The sequence below is a fragment of the Silurus aristotelis genome (assembly GCF_946808225.1).
Source record: "Silurus aristotelis genome assembly, chromosome: 12".
Lineage (NCBI taxonomy): Eukaryota > Metazoa > Chordata > Actinopteri > Siluriformes > Siluridae > Silurus > Silurus aristotelis.
The window spans coordinates 25,097,906-25,119,742 of NC_139585.1; positions in this window are offsets into that span (position 1 = coordinate 25,097,906).

A 21,837-nucleotide genomic window follows, 5' to 3' on the forward strand; every position below is an offset into this window, starting at 1 on the left:
CTCTATGACTGTAAGCGACGAAGCAGCTCTGTTGGAGAAGAGCTAGACTATACAGTGTAACATTTGGCATTGATTTCCCACAGGAATGCCACTATACCCTGCACATGTAGGTGAAGGGAAGGCGAGATCCAAACAGCCAGAGGTCAAAGGTTCGTTTTGCTTCCTTTAAATTTATTTACAACCTGTTAAGCATAAAACCAAATTAGTAGATTTGGGAGAAGAAGCAACTTTTCCGGGATTTCAACGTCTTTGGTGCTGTGAGGGAACAAGCAGCGAGCGAGATCCATGTTATCGTTGATACAGTGTGCGGATAGCTCTTTTGTTTACTCTTACCAAGTTTATTCAGTGCAAAAAGCGGGCTCGTCCGGGATTTGAACCCGGGACCTCTCGCACCCTAAGCGAGAATCATACCCCTAGACCAACGAGCCAAGGCGAATCTGTGGAGCTCGATTTGCAACTGGAACGGCTCTGCACATGCCGTTGAAGGGAAGGTGAGAACCCAACAGCTGGAGGTGCATGGTTCATTTTGTTGCCTGTTAGGCACAGTAAAATCCTGGATCAAAAAACCTGAATCATACCCCTAGACCAAAAGGCCTCCTTGTGGAAGAAGTGTCTACTGACATGTCACTGCATAGTTCATGTGCTTTGCTGGCATATGTCTTCAATTGAAACAAATAGAGAAAACTTTAAAGTGTCCAGACAAAGCTGCCCTCTGTAACTACAGGAAACAGACAGGGTTATTAGTGATTTGAACTACATTTAAACTTTTGTATTAAAATGTCACTGTACATTGCAAATACATGTCTCCTTTTCTCCATGCTGACACTTTGAAACAGTTGCTGTTGCTTTTGCTTTTAGAGTGCAGAGCAATGTAAGGGAGAATTGGTCCTATTTCAAATCACTAATTATGTAGGGAATTGTTTTCTGGGTTCTCGTTGAAGAAAGTGTTATGGCATTGTGCTACCTAAAATGTAAGATAGTACTGAAAGGGAGATTTCAATAACAAAACAGAGTAATTTAAAAGTGTCCAGCCAATGATGCCCTCTACAACTATATGAGATGAAGGAGCTCTGCAGGAGAAGAGCTAGACTATTCAGTCTAACACTTGGCAGTAATTTACCACTGGAATGACACTACACCGTGCACATGTAGGTGAAGGGAAGGCGCGATCCAAACAGACAGAGGTTCAAGATTCCTTTTGTTTCTTTGTAATCTATTTACAGACTGTTCAGCACGAAACCAGAGTAATTCAAAGGTTGTCAGGCAATTATGTCGTCAATATATTAAAGGGAAGAAATGGCTCTCACTTGATTTAAAAGTTTTTTGTGCTATGAGGTAACAAGCACCAAGCGAGGACCAAGTTATCAGCGATACAGTTGTCTGATAGCGCTTGTTCAACCCAACAAAGGTTATTCAGTGTAAAACTTGGGCTCGTCCGGGATTTGAACCCGGGACCTCTCGCACCCAAAGCGAGAATCATACCCCTAGACCAACGAGCCGGATGACGGGCTTACGGTTCAGCTCAAAGGTCGGTATGCCAAGGTAACCTCAGAAAACTTCCACACAAGAGCAAGGTCTCTTCGGGAATTTGGTTGTTCCTGGACCACTAATGTAACAAGGAACCAAACGAGAACCAAGTAGTCACATTTCAAATTAATTCACCACTAGAGTGACACTATACCCTGCATATGCCATGGTGCTTCTTAAAAAGTAAGATAGTACTGAAATGGAGATTTTAATAACAAAAACAGGGTAACCTAAAGGTGTCTAGGCAACACTGCACTCTATGACTGTAAGCGACAAAGCAGCTCTGTTGGAGAAGAGCTAGACTATACAGTGTAACATTTGGCATTGATTTCCCACAGGAATGCCACTATACCCTGCACATGTAGGTGAAGGGAAGGCGAGATCCAAACAGCCAGAGGTCAAAGGTTCGTTTTGCTTCCTTTAAATTTATTTACAACCTGTTAAGCATAAAACCAAATTAGTAGATTTGGGAGAAGAAGCAACTTTTCCGGGATTTCAACGTCTTTGGTGCTGTGAGGGAACAAGCAGCGAGCGAGATCCATGTTATCGTTGATACAGTGTGCGGATAGCTCTTTTGTTTACTCTTACCAAGTTTATTCAGTGCAAAAAGCGGGCTCGTCCGGGATTTGAACCCGGGACCTCTCGCACCCTAAGCGAGAATCATACCCCTAGACCAACGAGCCAAGGCGAATCTGTGGAGCTCGATTTGCAACTGGAACGGCTCTGCACATGCCGTTGAAGGGAAGGTGAGAACCCAACAGCTGGAGGTGCATGGTTCATTTTGTTGCCTGTTAGGCACAGTAAAATCCTGGATCAAAAAACCTGAATCATACCCCTAGACCAAAAGGCCTCCTTGTGGAAGAAGTGTCTACTGACATGTCACTGCATAGTTCATGTGCTTTGCTGGCATATGTCTTCAATTGAAACAAATAGAGAAAACTTTAAAGTGTCCAGACAAAGCTGCCCTCTGTAACTACAGGAAACAGACAGGGTTATTAGTGATTTGAACTACATTTAAACTTTTGTATTAAAATGTCACTGTACATTGCAAATACATGTCTCCTTTTCTCCATGCTGACACTTTGAAACAGTTGCTGTTGCTTTTGCTTTTAGAGTGCAGAGCAATGTAAGGGAGAATTGGTCCTATTTCAAATCACTAATTATGTAGGGAATTGTTTTCTGGGTTCTCGTTGAAGAAAGTGTTATGGCATTGTGCTACCTAAAATGTAAGATAGTACTGAAAGGGAGATTTCAATAACAAAACAGAGTAATTTAAAAGTGTCCAGCCAATGATGCCCTCTACAACTATATGAGATGAAGGAGCTCTGCAGGAGAAGAGCTAGACTATTCAGTCTAACACTTGGCAGTAATTTACCACTGGAATGACACTACACCGTGCACATGTAGGTGAAGGGAAGGCGCGATCCAAACAGACAGAGGTTCAAGATTCCTTTTGTTTCTTTGTAATCTATTTACAGACTGTTCAGCACGAAACCAGAGTAATTCAAAGGTTGTCAGGCAATTATGTCGTCAATATATTAAAGGGAAGAAATGGCTCTCACTTGATTTAAAAGTTTTTTGTGCTATGAGGTAACAAGCACCAAGCGAGGACCAAGTTATCAGCGATACAGTTGTCTGATAGCGCTTGTTCAACCCAACAAAGGTTATTCAGTGTAAAACTTGGGCTCGTCCGGGATTTGAACCCGGGACCTCTCGCACCCAAAGCGAGAATCATACCCCTAGACCAACGAGCCGGATGACGGGCTTACGGTTCAGCTCAAAGGTCGGTATGCCAAGGTAACCTCAGAAAACTTCCACACAAGAGCAAGGTCTCTTCGGGAATTTGGTTGTTCCTGGACCACTAATGTAACAAGGAACCAAACGAGAACCAAGTAGTCACATTTCAAATTAATTCACCACTAGAGTGACACTATACCCTGCATATGCCATGGTGCTTCTTAAAAAGTAAGATAGTACTGAAATGGAGATTTTAATAACAAAAACAGGGTAACCTAAAGGTGTCTAGGCAACACTGCACTCTATGACTGTAAGCGACGAAGCAGCTCTGTTGGAGAAGAGCTAGACTATACAGTGTAACATTTGGCATTGATTTCCCACAGGAATGCCACTATACCCTGCACATGTAGGTGAAGGGAAGGCGAGATCCAAACAGCCAGAGGTCAAAGGTTCGTTTTGCTTCCTTTAAATTTATTTACAACCTGTTAAGCATAAAACCAAATTAGTAGATTTGGGAGAAGAAGCAACTTTTCCGGGATTTCAACGTCTTTGGTGCTGTGAGGGAACAAGCAGCGAGCGAGATCCATGTTATCGTTGATACAGTGTGCGGATAGCTCTTTTGTTTACTCTTACCAAGTTTATTCAGTGCAAAAAGCGGGCTCGTCCGGGATTTGAACCCGGGACCTCTCGCACCCTAAGCGAGAATCATACCCCTAGACCAACGAGCCAAGGCGAATCTGTGGAGCTCGATTTGCAACTGGAACGGCTCTGCACATGCCGTTGAAGGGAAGGTGAGAACCCAACAGCTGGAGGTGCATGGTTCATTTTGTTGCCTGTTAGGCACAGTAAAATCCTGGATCAAAAAACCTGAATCATACCCCTAGACCAAAAGGCCTCCTTGTGGAAGAAGTGTCTACTGACATGTCACTGCATAGTTCATGTGCTTTGCTGGCATATGTCTTCAATTGAAACAAATAGAGAAAACTTTAAAGTGTCCAGACAAAGCTGCCCTCTGTAACTACAGGAAACAGACAGGGTTATTAGTGATTTGAACTACATTTAAACTTTTGTATTAAAATGTCACTGTACATTGCAAATACATGTCTCCTTTTCTCCATGCTGACACTTTGAAACAGTTGCTGTTGCTTTTGCTTTTAGAGTGCAGAGCAATGTAAGGGAGAATTGGTCCTATTTCAAATCACTAATTATGTAGGGAATTGTTTTCTGGGTTCTCGTTGAAGAAAGTGTTATGGCATTGTGCTACCTAAAATGTAAGATAGTACTGAAAGGGAGATTTCAATAACAAAACAGAGTAATTTAAAAGTGTCCAGCCAATGATGCCCTCTACAACTATATGAGATGAAGGAGCTCTGCAGGAGAAGAGCTAGACTATTCAGACTAACACTTGGCAGTAATTTACCACTGGAATGACACTACACCGTGCACATGTAGGTGAAGGGAAGGCGCGATCCAAACAGACAGAGGTTAAAGATTCCTTTTGTTTCTTTGTAATCTATTTACAGACTGTTCAGCATGAAACCAGAGTAATTCAAAGGTTGTCAGGCAATTATGTCGTCAATATATTAAAGGGAAGAAATGGCTCTCACTTGATTTAAAAGTTTTTTGTGCTATGAGGTAACAAGCACCAAGCGAGGACCAAGTTATCAGCGATACAGTTGTCTGATAGCGCTTGTTCAACCCAACAAAGGTTATTCAGTGTAAAACTTGGGCTCGTCCGGGATTTGAACCCGGGACCTCTCGCACCCAAAGCGAGAATCATACCCCTAGACCAACGAGCCGGATGACGAGCCGGATGACGGGCTTACGGTTCAGCTCAAAGGTCGGTATGCCAAGGTAACCTCAGAAAACTTCCACACAAGAGCAAGGTCTCTTCGGGAATTTGGTTGTTCCTGGACCACTAATGTAACAAGGAACCAAACGAGAACCAAGTAGTCACATTTCAAATTAATTCACCACTAGAGTGACACTATACCCTGCATATGCCATGGTGCTTCTTAAAAAGTAAGATAGTACTGAAATGGAGATTTTAATAACAAAAACAGGGTAACCTAAAGGTGTCTAGGCAACACTGCACTCTATGACTGTAAGCGACGAAGCAGCTCTGTTGGAGAAGAGCTAGACTATACAGTGTAACATTTGGCATTGATTTCCCACAGGAATGCCACTATACCCTGCACATGTAGGTGAAGGGAAGGCGAGATCCAAACAGCCAGAGGTCAAAGGTTCGTTTTGCTTCCTTTAAATTTATTTACAACCTGTTAAGCATAAAACCAAATTAGTAGATTTGGGAGAAGAAGCAACTTTTCCGGGATTTCAACGTCTTTGGTGCTGTGAGGGAACAAGCAGCGAGCAAGATCCATGTTATCGTTGATACAGTGTGCGGATAGCTCTTTTGTTTACTCTTACCAAGTTTATTCAGTGCAAAAAGCGGGCTCGTCCGGGATTTGAACCCGGGACCTCTCGCACCCTAAGCGAGAATCATACCCCTAGACCAACGAGCCAAGGCGAATCTGTGGAGCTCGATTTGCAACTGGAACGGCTCTGCACATGCCGTTGAAGGGAAGGTGAGAACCCAACAGCTGGAGGTGCATGGTTCATTTTGTTGCCTGTTAGGCACAGTAAAATCCTGGATCAAAAAACCTGAATCATACCCCTAGACCAAAAGGCCTCCTTGTGGAAGAAGTGTCTACTGACATGTCACTGCATAGTTCATGTGCTTTGCTGGCATATGTCTTCAATTGAAACAAATAGAGAAAACTTTAAAGTGTCCAGACAAAGCTGCCCTCTGTAACTACAGGAAACAGACAGGGTTATTAGTGATTTGAACTACATTTAAACTTTTGTATTAAAATGTCACTGTACATTGCAAATACATGTCTCCTTTTCTCCATGCTGACACTTTGAAACAGTTGCTGTTGCTTTTGCTTTTAGAGTGCAGAGCAATGTAAGGGAGAATTGGTCCTATTTCAAATCACTAATTATGTAGGGAATTGTTTTCTGGGTTCTCGTTGAAGAAAGTGTTATGGCATTGTGCTACCTAAAATGTAAGATAGTACTGAAAGGGAGATTTCAATAACAAAACAGAGTAATTTAAAAGTGTCCAGCCAATGATGCCCTCTACAACTATATGAGATGAAGGAGCTCTGCAGGAGAAGAGCTAGACTATTCAGACTAACACTTGGCAGTAATTTACCACTGGAATGACACTACACCGTGCACATGTAGGTGAAGGGAAGGCGCGATCCAAACAGACAGAGGTTAAAGATTCCTTTTGTTTCTTTGTAATCTATTTACAGACTGTTCAGCATGAAACCAGAGTAATTCAAAGGTTGTCAGGCAATTATGTCGTCAATATATTAAAGGGAAGAAATGGCTCTCACTTGATTTAAAAGTTTTTTGTGCTATGAGGTAACAAGCACCAAGCGAGGACCAAGTTATCAGCGATACAGTTGTCTGATAGCGCTTGTTCAACCCAACAAAGGTTATTCAGTGTAAAACTTGGGCTCGTCCGGGATTTGAACCCGGGACCTCTCGCACCCAAAGCGAGAATCATACCCCTAGACCAACGAGCCGGATGACGGGCTTACGGTTCAGCTCAAAGGTCGGTATGCCAAGGTAACCTCAGAAAACTTCCACACAAGAGCAAGGTCTCTTCGGGAATTTGGTTGTTCCTGGACCACTAATGTAACAAGGAACCAAACGAGAACCAAGTAGTCACATTTCAAATTAATTCACCACTAGAGTGACACTATACCCTGCATATGCCATGGTGCTTCTTAAAAAGTAAGATAGTACTGAAATGGAGATTTTAATAACAAAAACAGGGTAACCTAAAGGTGTCTAGGCAACACTGCACTCTATGACTGTAAGCGACGAAGCAGCTCTGTTGGAGAAGAGCTAGACTATACAGTGTAACATTTGGCATTGATTTCCCACAGGAATGCCACTATACCCTGCACATGTAGGTGAAGGGAAGGCGAGATCCAAACAGCCAGAGGTCAAAGGTTCGTTTTGCTTCCTTTAAATTTATTTACAACCTGTTAAGCATAAAACCAAATTAGTAGATTTGGGAGAAGAAGCAACTTTTCCGGGATTTCAACGTCTTTGGTGCTGTGAGGGAACAAGCAGCGAGCGAGATCCATGTTATCGTTGATACAGTGTGCGGATAGCTCTTTTGTTTACTCTTACCAAGTTTATTCAGTGCAAAAAGCGGGCTCGTCCGGGATTTGAACCCGGGACCTCTCGCACCCTAAGCGAGAATCATACCCCTAGACCAACGAGCCAAGGCGAATCTGTGGAGCTCGATTTGCAACTGGAACGGCTCTGCACATGCCGTTGAAGGGAAGGTGAGAACCCAACAGCTGGAGGTGCATGGTTCATTTTGTTGCCTGTTAGGCACAGTAAAATCCTGGATCAAAAAACCTGAATCATACCCCTAGACCAAAAGGCCTCCTTGTGGAAGAAGTGTCTACTGACATGTCACTGCATAGTTCATGTGCTTTGCTGGCATATGTCTTCAATTGAAACAAATAGAGAAAACTTTAAAGTGTCCAGACAAAGCTGCCCTCTGTAACTACAGGAAACAGACAGGGTTATTAGTGATTTGAACTACATTTAAACTTTTGTATTAAAATGTCACTGTACATTGCAAATACATGTCTCCTTTTCTCCATGCTGACACTTTGAAACAGTTGCTGTTGCTTTTGCTTTTAGAGTGCAGAGCAATGTAAGGGAGAATTGGTCCTATTTCAAATCACTAATTATGTAGGGAATTGTTTTCTGGGTTCTCGTTGAAGAAAGTGTTATGGCATTGTGCTACCTAAAATGTAAGATAGTACTGAAAGGGAGATTTCAATAACAAAACAGAGTAATTTAAAAGTGTCCAGCCAATGATGCCCTCTACAACTATATGAGATGAAGGAGCTCTGCAGGAGAAGAGCTAGACTATTCAGTCTAACACTTGGCAGTAATTTACCACTGGAATGACACTACACCGTGCACATGTAGGTGAAGGGAAGGCGCGATCCAAACAGACAGAGGTTCAAGATTCCTTTTGTTTCTTTGTAATCTATTTACAGACTGTTCAGCATGAAACCAGAGTAATTCAAAGGTTGTCAGGCAATTATGTCGTCAATATATTAAAGGGAAGAAATGGCTCTCACTTGATTTAAAAGTTTTTTGTGCTATGAGGTAACAAGCACCAAGCGAGGACCAAGTTATCAGCGATACAGTTGTCTGATAGCGCTTGTTCAACCCAACAAAGGTTATTCAGTGTAAAACTTGGGCTCGTCCGGGATTTGAACCCGGGACCTCTCGCACCCAAAGCGAGAATCATACCCCTAGACCAACGAGCCGGATGACGGGCTTACGGTTCAGCTCAAAGGTCGGTATGCCAAGGTAACCTCAGAAAACTTCCACACAAGAGCAAGGTCTCTTCGGGAATTTGGTTGTTCCTGGACCACTAATGTAACAAGGAACCAAACGAGAACCAAGTAGTCACATTTCAAATTAATTCACCACTAGAGTGACACTATACCCTGCATATGCCATGGTGCTTCTTAAAAAGTAAGATAGTACTGAAATGGAGATTTTAATAACAAAAACAGGGTAACCTAAAGGTGTCTAGGCAACACTGCACTCTATGACTGTAAGCGACGAAGCAGCTCTGTTGGAGAAGAGCTAGACTATACAGTGTAACATTTGGCATTGATTTCCCACAGGAATGCCACTATACCCTGCACATGTAGGTGAAGGGAAGGCGAGATCCAAACAGCCAGAGGTCAAAGGTTCGTTTTGCTTCCTTTAAATTTATTTACAACCTGTTAAGCATAAAACCAAATTAGTAGATTTGGGAGAAGAAGCAACTTTTCCGGGATTTCAACGTCTTTGGTGCTGTGAGGGAACAAGCAGCGAGCGAGATCCATGTTATCGTTGATACAGTGTGCGGATAGCTCTTTTGTTTACTCTTACCAAGTTTATTCAGTGCAAAAAGCGGGCTCGTCCGGGATTTGAACCCGGGACCTCTCGCACCCTAAGCGAGAATCATACCCCTAGACCAACGAGCCAAGGCGAATCTGTGGAGCTCGATTTGCAACTGGAACGGCTCTGCACATGCCGTTGAAGGGAAGGTGAGAACCCAACAGCTGGAGGTGCATGGTTCATTTTGTTGCCTGTTAGGCACAGTAAAATCCTGGATCAAAAAACCTGAATCATACCCCTAGACCAAAAGGCCTCCTTGTGGAAGAAGTGTCTACTGACATGTCACTGCATAGTTCATGTGCTTTGCTGGCATATGTCTTCAATTGAAACAAATAGAGAAAACTTTAAAGTGTCCAGACAAAGCTGCCCTCTGTAACTACAGGAAACAGACAGGGTTATTAGTGATTTGAACTACATTTAAACTTTTGTATTAAAATGTCACTGTACATTGCAAATACATGTCTCCTTTTCTCCATGCTGACACTTTGAAACAGTTGCTGTTGCTTTTGCTTTTAGAGTGCAGAGCAAAGTAAGGGAGAATTGGTCCTATTTCAAATCACTAATTATGTAGGGAATTGTTTTCTGGGTTCTCGTTGAAGAAAGTGTTATGGCATTGTGCTACCTAAAATGTAAGATAGTACTGAAAGGGAGATTTCAATAACAAAACAGAGTAATTTAAAAGTGTCCAGCCAATGATGCCCTCTACAACTATATGAGATGAAGGAGCTCTGCAGGAGAAGAGCTAGACTATTCAGTCTAACACTTGGCAGTAATTTACCACTGGAATGACACTACACCGTGCACATGTAGGTGAAGGGAAGGCGCGATCCAAACAGACAGAGGTTCAAGATTCCTTTTGTTTCTTTGTAATCTATTTACAGACTGTTCAGCATGAAACCAGAGTAATTCAAAGGTTGTCAGGCAATTATGTCGTCAATATATTAAAGGGAAGAAATGGCTCTCACTTGATTTAAAAGTTTTTTGTGCTATGAGGTAACAAGCACCAAGCGAGGACCAAGTTATCAGCGATACAGTTGTCTGATAGCGCTTGTTCAACCCAACAAAGGTTATTCAGTGTAAAACTTGGGCTCGTCCGGGATTTGAACCCGGGACCTCTCGCACCCAAAGCGAGAATCATACCCCTAGACCAACGAGCCGGATGACGGGCTTACGGTTCAGCTCAAAGGTCGGTATGCCAAGGTAACCTCAGAAAACTTCCACACAAGAGCAAGGTCTCTTCGGGAATTTGGTTGTTCCTGGACCACTAATGTAACAAGGAACCAAACGAGAACCAAGTAGTCACATTTCAAATTAATTCACCACTAGAGTGACACTATACCCTGCATATGCCATGGTGCTTCTTAAAAAGTAAGATAGTACTGAAATGGAGATTTTAATAACAAAAACAGGGTAACCTAAAGGTGTCTAGGCAACACTGCACTCTATGACTGTAAGCGACGAAGCAGCTCTGTTGGAGAAGAGCTAGACTATACAGTGTAACATTTGGCATTGATTTCCCACAGGAATGCCACTATACCCTGCACATGTAGGTGAAGGGAAGGCGAGATCCAAACAGCCAGAGGTCAAAGGTTCGTTTTGCTTCCTTTAAATTTATTTACAACCTGTTAAGCATAAAACCAAATTAGTAGATTTGGGAGAAGAAGCAACTTTTCCGGGATTTCAACGTCTTTGGTGCTGTGAGGGAACAAGCAGCGAGCGAGATCCATGTTATCGTTGATACAGTGTGCGGATAGCTCTTTTGTTTACTCTTACCAAGTTTATTCAGTGCAAAAAGCGGGCTCGTCCGGGATTTGAACCCGGGACCTCTCGCACCCTAAGCGAGAATCATACCCCTAGACCAACGAGCCAAGGCGAATCTGTGGAGCTCGATTTGCAACTGGAACGGCTCTGCACATGCCGTTGAAGGGAAGGTGAGAACCCAACAGCTGGAGGTGCATGGTTCATTTTGTTGCCTGTTAGGCACAGTAAAATCCTGGATCAAAAAACCTGAATCATACCCCTAGACCAAAAGGCCTCCTTGTGGAAGAAGTGTCTACTGACATGTCACTGCATAGTTCATGTGCTTTGCTGGCATATGTCTTCAATTGAAACAAATAGAGAAAACTTTAAAGTGTCCAGACAAAGCTGCCCTCTGTAACTACAGGAAACAGACAGGGTTATTAGTGATTTGAACTACATTTAAACTTTTGTATTAAAATGTCACTGTACATTGCAAATACATGTCTCCTTTTCTCCATGCTGACACTTTGAAACAGTTGCTGTTGCTTTTGCTTTTAGAGTGCAGAGCAAAGTAAGGGAGAATTGGTCCTATTTCAAATCACTAATTATGTAGGGAATTGTTTTCTGGGTTCTCGTTGAAGAAAGTGTTATGGCATTGTGCTACCTAAAATGTAAGATAGTACTGAAAGGGAGATTTCAATAACAAAACAGAGTAATTTAAAAGTGTCCAGCCAATGATGCCCTCTACAACTATATGAGATGAAGGAGCTCTGCAGGAGAAGAGCTAGACTATTCAGTCTAACACTTGGCAGTAATTTACCACTGGAATGACACTACACCGTGCACATGTAGGTGAAGGGAAGGCGCGATCCAAACAGACAGAGGTTCAAGATTCCTTTTGTTTCTTTGTAATCTATTTACAGACTGTTCAGCATGAAACCAGAGTAATTCAAAGGTTGTCAGGCAATTATGTCGTCAATATATTAAAGGGAAGAAATGGCTCTCACTTGATTTAAAAGTTTTTTGTGCTATGAGGTAACAAGCACCAAGCGAGGACCAAGTTATCAGCGATACAGTTGTCTGATAGCGCTTGTTCAACCCAACAAAGGTTATTCAGTGTAAAACTTGGGCTCGTCCGGGATTTGAACCCGGGACCTCTCGCACCCAAAGCGAGAATCATACCCCTAGACCAACGAGCCGGATGACGGGCTTACGGTTCAGCTCAAAGGTCGCTATGCCAAGGTAACCTCAGAAAACTTCCACACAAGAGCAAGGTCTCTTCGGGAATTTGGTTGTTCCTGGACCACTAATGTAACAAGGAACCAAACGAGAACCAAGTAGTCACATTTCAAATTAATTCACCACTAGAGTGACACTATACCCTGCATATGCCATGGTGCTTCTTAAAAAGTAAGATAGTACTGAAATGGAGATTTTAATAACAAAAACAGGGTAACCTAAAGGTGTCTAGGCAACACTGCACTCTATGACTGTAAGCGACGAAGCAGCTCTGTTGGAGAAGAGCTAGACTATACAGTGTAACATTTGGCATTGATTTCCCACAGGAATGCCACTATACCCTGCACATGTAGGTGAAGGGAAGGCGAGATCCAAACAGCCAGAGGTCAAAGGTTCGTTTTGCTTCCTTTAAATTTATTTACAACCTGTTAAGCATAAAACCAAATTAGTAGATTTGGGAGAAGAAGCAACTTTTCCGGGATTTCAACGTCTTTGGTGCTGTGAGGGAACAAGCAGCGAGCGAGATCCATGTTATCGTTGATACAGTGTGCGGATAGCTCTTTTGTTTACTCTTACCAAGTTTATTCAGTGCAAAAAGCGGGCTCGTCCGGGATTTGAACCCGGGACCTCTCGCACCCTAAGCGAGAATCATACCCCTAGACCAACGAGCCAAGGCGAATCTGTGGAGCTCGATTTGCAACTGGAACGGCTCTGCACATGCCGTTGAAGGGAAGGTGAGAACCCAACAGCTGGAGGTGCATGGTTCATTTTGTTGCCTGTTAGGCACAGTAAAATCCTGGATCAAAAAACCTGAATCATACCCCTAGACCAAAAGGCCTCCTTGTGGAAGAAGTGTCTACTGACATGTCACTGCATAGTTCATGTGCTTTGCTGGCATATGTCTTCAATTGAAACAAATAGAGAAAACTTTAAAGTGTCCAGACAAAGCTGCCCTCTGTAACTACAGGAAACAGACAGGGTTATTAGTGATTTGAACTACATTTAAACTTTTGTATTAAAATGTCACTGTACATTGCAAATACATGTCTCCTTTTCTCCATGCTGACACTTTGAAACAGTTGCTGTTGCTTTTGCTTTTAGAGTGCAGAGCAATGTAAGGGAGAATTGGTCCTATTTCAAATCACTAATTATGTAGGGAATTGTTTTCTGGGTTCTCGTTGAAGAAAGTGTTATGGCATTGTGCTACCTAAAATGTAAGATAGTACTGAAAGGGAGATTTCAATAACAAAACAGAGTAATTTAAAAGTGTCCAGCCAATGATGCCCTCTACAACTATATGAGATGAAGGAGCTCTGCAGGAGAAGAGCTAGACTATTCAGTCTAACACTTGGCAGTAATTTACCACTGGAATGACACTACACCGTGCACATGTAGGTGAAGGGAAGGCGCGATCCAAACAGACAGAGGTTCAAGATTCCTTTTGTTTCTTTGTAATCTATTTACAGACTGTTCAGCATGAAACCAGAGTAATTCAAAGGTTGTCAGGCAATTATGTCGTCAATATATTAAAGGGAAGAAATGGCTCTCACTTGATTTAAAAGTTTTTTGTGCTATGAGGTAACAAGCACCAAGCGAGGACCAAGTTATCAGCGATACAGTTGTCTGATAGCGCTTGTTCAACCCAACAAAGGTTATTCAGTGTAAAACTTGGGCTCGTCCGGGATTTGAACCCGGGACCTCTCGCACCCAAAGCGAGAATCATACCCCTAGACCAACGAGCCGGATGACGGGCTTACGGTTCAGCTCAAAGGTCGCTATGCCAAGGTAACCTCAGAAAACTTCCACACAAGAGCAAGGTCTCTTCGGGAATTTGGTTGTTCCTGGACCACTAATGTAACAAGGAACCAAACGAGAACCAAGTAGTCACATTTCAAATTAATTCACCACTAGAGTGACACTATACCCTGCATATGCCATGGTGCTTCTTAAAAAGTAAGATAGTACTGAAATGGAGATTTTAATAACAAAAACAGGGTAACCTAAAGGTGTCTAGGCAACACTGCACTCTATGACTGTAAGCGACGAAGCAGCTCTGTTGGAGAAGAGCTAGACTATACAGTGTAACATTTGGCATTGATTTCCCACAGGAATGCCACTATACCCTGCACATGTAGGTGAAGGGAAGGCGAGATCCAAACAGCCAGAGGTCAAAGGTTCGTTTTGCTTCCTTTAAATTTATTTACAACCTGTTAAGCATAAAACCAAATTAGTAGATTTGGGAGAAGAAGCAACTTTTCCGGGATTTCAACGTCTTTGGTGCTGTGAGGGAACAAGCAGCGAGCGAGATCCATGTTATCGTTGATACAGTGTGCGGATAGCTCTTTTGTTTACTCTTACCAAGTTTATTCAGTGCAAAAAGTGGGCTCGTCCGGGATTTGAACCCGGGACCTCTCGCACCCTAAGCGAGAATCATACCCCTAGACCAACGAGCCAAGGCGAATCTGTGGAGCTCGATTTGCAACTGGAACGGCTCTGCACATGCCGTTGAAGGGAAGGTGAGAACCCAACAGCTGGAGGTGCATGGTTCATTTTGTTGCCTGTTAGGCACAGTAAAATCCTGGATCAAAAAACCTGAATCATACCCCTAGACCAAAAGGCCTCCTTGTGGAAGAAGTGTCTACTGACATGTCACTGCATAGTTCATGTGCTTTGCTGGCATATGTCTTCAATTGAAACAAATAGAGAAAACTTTAAAGTGTCCAGACAAAGCTGCCCTCTGTAACTACAGGAAACAGACAGGGTTATTAGTGATTTGAACTACATTTAAACTTTTGTATTAAAATGTCACTGTACATTGCAAATACATGTCTCCTTTTCTCCATGCTGACACTTTGAAACAGTTGCTGTTGCTTTTGCTTTTAGAGTGCAGAGCAATGTAAGGGAGAATTGGTCCTATTTCAAATCACTAATTATGTAGGGAATTGTTTTCTGGGTTCTCGTTGAAGAAAGTGTTATGGCATTGTGCTACCTAAAATGTAAGATAGTACTGAAAGGGAGATTTCAATAACAAAACAGAGTAATTTAAAAGTGTCCAGCCAATGATGCCCTCTACAACTATATGAGATGAAGGAGCTCTGCAGGAGAAGAGCTAGACTATTCAGTCTAACACTTGGCAGTAATTTACCACTGGAATGACACTACACCGTGCACATGTAGGTGAAGGGAAGGCGCGATCCAAACAGACAGAGGTTAAAGATTCCTTTTGTTTCTTTGTAATCTATTTACAGACTGTTCAGCATGAAACCAGAGTAATTCAAAGGTTGTCAGGCAATTATGTCGTCAATATATTAAAGGGAAGAAATGGCTCTCACTTGATTTAAAAGTTTTTTGTGCTATGAGGTAACAAGCACCAAGCGAGGACCAAGTTATCAGCGATACAGTTGTCTGATAGCGCTTGTTCAACCCAACAAAGGTTATTCAGTGTAAAACTTGGGCTCGTCCGGGATTTGAACCCGGGACCTCTCGCACCCAAAGCGAGAATCATACCCCTAGACCAACGAGCCGGATGACGGGCTTACGGTTCAGCTCAAAGGTCGCTATGCCAAGGTAACCTCAGAAAACTTCCACACAAGAGCAAGGTCTCTTCGGGAATTTGGTTGTTCCTGGACCACTAATGTAACAAGGAACCAAACGAGAACCAAGTAGTCACATTTCAAATTAATTCACCACTAGAGTGACACTATACCCTGCATATGCCATGGTGCTTCTTAAAAAGTAAGATAGTACTGAAATGGAGATTTTAATAACAAAAACAGGGTAACCTAAAGGTGTCTAGGCAACACTGCACTCTATGACTGTAAACGACGAAGCAGCTCTGTTGGAGAAGAGCTAGACTATACAGTGTAACATTTGGCATTGATTTCCCACAGGAATGCCACTATACCCTGCACATGTAGGTGAAGGGAAGGCGAGATCCAAACAGCCAGAGGTCAAAGGTTCGTTTTGCTTCCTTTAAATTTATTTACAACCTGTTAAGCATAAAACCAAATTAGTAGATTTGGGAGAAGAAGCAACTTTTCCGGGATTTCAACGTCTTTGGTGCTGTGAGGGAACAAGCAGCGAGCGAGATCCATGTTATCGTTGATACAGTGTGCGGATAGCTCTTTTGTTTACTCTTACCAAGTTTATTCAGTGCAAAAAGCGGGCTCGTCCGGGATTTGAACCCGGGACCTCTCGCACCCTAAGCGAGAATCATACCCCTAGACCAACGAGCCAAGGCGAATCTGTGGAGCTCGATTTGCAACTGGAACGGCTCTGCACATGCCGTTGAAGGGAAGGTGAGAACCCAACAGCTGGAGGTGCATGGTTCATTTTGTTGCCTGTTAGGCACAGTAAAATCCTGGATCAAAAAACCTGAATCATATCCCTAGACCAAAAGGCCTCCTTGTGGAAGAAGTGTCTACTGACATGTCACTGCATAGTTCATGTGCTTTGCTGGCATATGTCTTCAATTGAAACAAATAGAGAAAACTTTAAAGTGTCCAGACAAAGCTGCCCTCTGTAACTACAGGAAACAGACAGGGTTATTAGTGATTTGAACTACATTTAAACTTTTGTATTAAAATGTCACTGTACATTGCAAATACATGTCTCCTTTTCTCCATGCTGACACTTTGAAACAGTTGCTGTTGCTTTTGCTTTTAGAGTGCAGAGCAATGTAAGGGAGAATTGGTCCTATTTCAAATCACTAATTATGTAGGGAATTGTTTTCTGGGTTCTCGTTGAAGAAAGTGTTATGGCATTGTGCTACCTAAAATGTAAGATAGTACTGAAAGGGAGATTTCAATAACAAAACAGAGTAATTTAAAAGTGTCCAGCCAATGATGCCCTCTACAACTATATGAGATGAAGGAGCTCTGCAGGAGAAGAGCTAGACTATTCAGTCTAACACTTGGCAGTAATTTACCACTGGAATGACACTACACCGTGCACATGTAGGTGAAGGGAAGGCGCGATCCAAACAGACAGAGGTTAAAGATTCCTTTTGTTTCTTTGTAATCTATTTACAGACTGTTCAGCATGAAACCAGAGTAATTCAAAGGTTGTCAGGCAATTATGTCGTCAATATATTAAAGGGAAGAAATGGCTCTCACTTGATTTAAAAGTTTTTTGTGCTATGAGGTAACAAGCACCAAGCGAGGACCAAGTTATCAGCGATACAGTTGTCTGATAGCGCTTGTTCAACCCAACAAAGGTTATTCAGTGTAAAACTTGGGCTCGTCCGGGATTTGAACCCGGGACCTCTCGCACCCAAAGCGAGAATCATACCCCTAGACCAACGAGCCGGATGACGGGCTTACGGTTCAGCTCAAAGGTCGCTATGCCAAGGTAACCTCAGAAAACTTCCACACAAGAGCAAGGTCTCTTCGGGAATTTGGTTGTTCCTGGACCACTAATGTAACAAGGAACCAAACGAGAACCAAGTAGTCACATTTCAAATTAATTCACCACTAGAGTGACACTATACCCTGCATATGCCATGGTGCTTCTTAAAAAGTAAGATAGTACTGAAATGGAGATTTTAATAACAAAAACAGGGTAACCTAAAGGTGTCTAGGCAACACTGCACTCTATGACTGTAAACGACGAAGCAGCTCTGTTGGAGAAGAGCTAGACTATACAGTGTAACATTTGGCATTGATTTCCCACAGGAATGCCACTATACCCTGCACATGTAGGTGAAGGGAAGGCGAGATCCAAACAGCCAGAGGTCAAAGGTTCGTTTTGCTTCCTTTAAATTTATTTACAACCTGTTAAGCATAAAACCAAATTAGTAGATTTGGGAGAAGAAGCAACTTTTCCGGGATTTCAACGTCTTTGGTGCTGTGAGGGAACAAGCAGCGAGCGAGATCCATGTTATCGTTGATACAGTGTGCGGATAGCTCTTTTGTTTACTCTTACCAAGTTTATTCAGTGCAAAAAGCGGGCTCGTCCGGGATTTGAACCCGGGACCTCTCGCACCCTAAGCGAGAATCATACCCCTAGACCAACGAGCCAAGGCGAATCTGTGGAGCTCGATTTGCAACTGGAACGGCTCTGCACATGCCGTTGAAGGGAAGGTGAGAACCCAACAGCTGGAGGTGCATGGTTCATTTTGTTGCCTGTTAGGCACAGTAAAATCCTGGATCAAAAAACCTGAATCATACCCCTAGACCAAAAGGCCTCCTTGTGGAAGAAGTGTCTACTGACATGTCACTGCATAGTTCATGTGCTTTGCTGGCATATGTCTTCAATTGAAACAAATAGAGAAAACTTTAAAGTGTCCAGACAAAGCTGCCCTCTGTAACTACAGGAAACAGACAGGGTTATTAGTGATTTGAACTACATTTAAACTTTTGTATTAAAATGTCACTGTACATTGCAAATACATGTCTCCTTTTCTCCATGCTGACACTTTGAAACAGTTGCTGTTGCTTTTGCTTTTAGAGTGCAGAGCAATGTAAGGGAGAATTGGTCCTATTTCAAATCACTAATTATGTAGGGAATTGTTTTCTGGGTTCTCGTTGAAGAAAGTGTTATGGCATTGTGCTACCTAAAATGTAAGATAGTACTGAAAGGGAGATTTCAATAACAAAACAGAGTAATTTAAAAGTGTCCAGCCAATGATGCCCTCTACAACTATATGAGATGAAGGAGCTCTGCAGGAGAAGAGCTAGACTATTCAGTCTAACACTTGGCAGTAATTTACCACTGGAATGACACTACACCGTGCACATGTAGGTGAAGGGAAGGCGCGATCCAAACAGACAGAGGTTAAAGATTCCTTTTGTTTCTTTGTAATCTATTTACAGACTGTTCAGCATGAAACCAGAGTAATTCAAAGGTTGTCAGGCAATTATGTCGTCAATATATTAAAGGGAAGAAATGGCTCTCACTTGATTTAAAAGTTTTTTGTGCTATGAGGTAACAAGCACCAAGCGAGGACCAAGTTATCAGCGATACAGTTGTCTGATAGCGCTTGTTCAACCCAACAAAGGTTATTCAGTGTAAAACTTGGGCTCGTCCGGGATTTGAACCCGGGACCTCTCGCACCCAAAGCGAGAATCATACCCCTAGACCAACGAGCCGGATGACGGGCTTACGGTTCAGCTCAAAGGTCGCTATGCCAAGGTAACCTCAGAAAACTTCCACACAAGAGCAAGGTCTCTTCGGGAATTTGGTTGTTCCTGGACCACTAATGTAACAAGGAACCAAACGAGAACCAAGTAGTCACATTTCAAATTAATTCACCACTAGAGTGACACTATACCCTGCATATGCCATGGTGCTTCTTAAAAAGTAAGATAGTACTGAAATGGAGATTTTAATAACAAAAACAGGGTAACCTAAAGGTGTCTAGGCAACACTGCACTCTATGACTGTAAACGACGAAGCAGCTCTGTTGGAGAAGAGCTAGACTATACAGTGTAACATTTGGCATTGATTTCCCACAGGAATGCCACTATACCCTGCACATGTAGGTGAAGGGAAGGCGAGATCCAAACAGCCAGAGGTCAAAGGTTCGTTTTGCTTCCTTTAAATTTATTTACAACCTGTTAAGCATAAAACCAAATTAGTAGATTTGGGAGAAGAAGCAACTTTTCCGGGATTTCAACGTCTTTGGTGCTGTGAGGGAACAAGCAGCGAGCGAGATCCATGTTATCGTTGATACAGTGTGCGGATAGCTCTTTTGTTTACTCTTACCAAGTTTATTCAGTGCAAAAAGCGGGCTCGTCCGGGATTTGAACCCGGGACCTCTCGCACCCTAAGCGAGAATCATACCCCTAGACCAACGAGCCAAGGCGAATCTGTGGAGCTCGATTTGCAACTGGAACGGCTCTGCACATGCCGTTGAAGGGAAGGTGAGAACCCAACAGCTGGAGGTGCATGGTTCATTTTGTTGCCTGTTAGGCACAGTAAAATCCTGGATCAAAAAACCTGAATCATATCCCTAGACCAAAAGGCCTCCTTGTGGAAGAAGTGTCTACTGACATGTCACTGCATAGTTCATGTGCTTTGCTGGCATATGTCTTCAATTGAAACAAATAGAGAAAACTTTAAAGTGTCCAGACAAAGCTGCCCTCTGTAACTACAGGAAACAGACAGGGTTATTAGTGATTTGAACTACATTTAAACTTTTGTATTAAAATGTCACTGTACATTGCAAATACATGTCTCCTTTTCTCCATGCTGACACTTTGAAACAGTTGCTGTTGCTTTTGCTTTTAGAGTGCAGAGCAATGTAAGGGAGAATTGGTCCTATTTCAAATCACTAATTATGTAGGGAATTGTTTTCTGGGTTCTCGTTGAAGAAAGTGTTATGGCATTGTGCTACCTAAAATGTAAGATAGTACTGAAAGGGAGATTTCAATAACAAAACAGAGTAATTTAAAAGTGTCCAGCCAATGATGCCCTCTACAACTATATGAGATGAAGGAGCTCTGCAGGAGAAGAGCTAGACTATTCAGTCTAACACTTGGCAGTAATTTACCACTGGAATGACACTACACCGTGCACATGTAGGTGAAGGGAAGGCGCGATCCAAACAGACAGAGGTTAAAGATTCCTTTTGTTTCTTTGTAATCTATTTACAGACTGTTCAGCATGAAACCAGAGTAATTCAAAGGTTGTCAGGCAATTATGTCGTCAATATATTAAAGGGAAGAAATGGCTCTCACTTGATTTAAAAGTTTTTTGTGCTATGAGGTAACAAGCACCAAGCGAGGACCAAGTTATCAGCGATACAGTTGTCTGATAGCGCTTGTTCAACCCAACAAAGGTTATTCAGTGTAAAACTTGGGCTCGTCCGGGATTTGAACCCGGGACCTCTCGCACCCAAAGCGAGAATCATACCCCTAGACCAACGAGCCGGATGACGGGCTTACGGTTCAGCTCAAAGGTCGCTATGCCAAGGTAACCTCAGAAAACTTCCACACAAGAGCAAGGTCTCTTCGGGAATTTGGTTGTTCCTGGACCACTAATGTAACAAGGAACCAAACGAGAACCAAGTAGTCACATTTCAAATTAATTCACCACTAGAGTGACACTATACCCTGCATATGCCATGGTGCTTCTTAAAAAGTAAGATAGTACTGAAATGGAGATTTTAATAACAAAAACAGGGTAACCTAAAGGTGTCTAGGCAACACTGCACTCTATGACTGTAAACGACGAAGCAGCTCTGTTGGAGAAGAGCTAGACTATACAGTGTAACATTTGGCATTGATTTCCCACAGGAATGCCACTATACCCTGCACATGTAGGTGAAGGGAAGGCGAGATCCAAACAGCCAGAGGTCAAAGGTTCGTTTTGCTTCCTTTAAATTTATTTACAACCTGTTAAGCATAAAACCAAATTAGTAGATTTGGGAGAAGAAGCAACTTTTCCGGGATTTCAACGTCTTTGGTGCTGTGAGGGAACAAGCAGCGAGCGAGATCCATGTTATCGTTGATACAGTGTGCGGATAGCTCTTTTGTTTACTCTTACCAAGTTTATTCAGTGCAAAAAGCGGGCTCGTCCGGGATTTGAACCCGGGACCTCTCGCACCCTAAGCGAGAATCATACCCCTAGACCAACGAGCCAAGGCGAATCTGT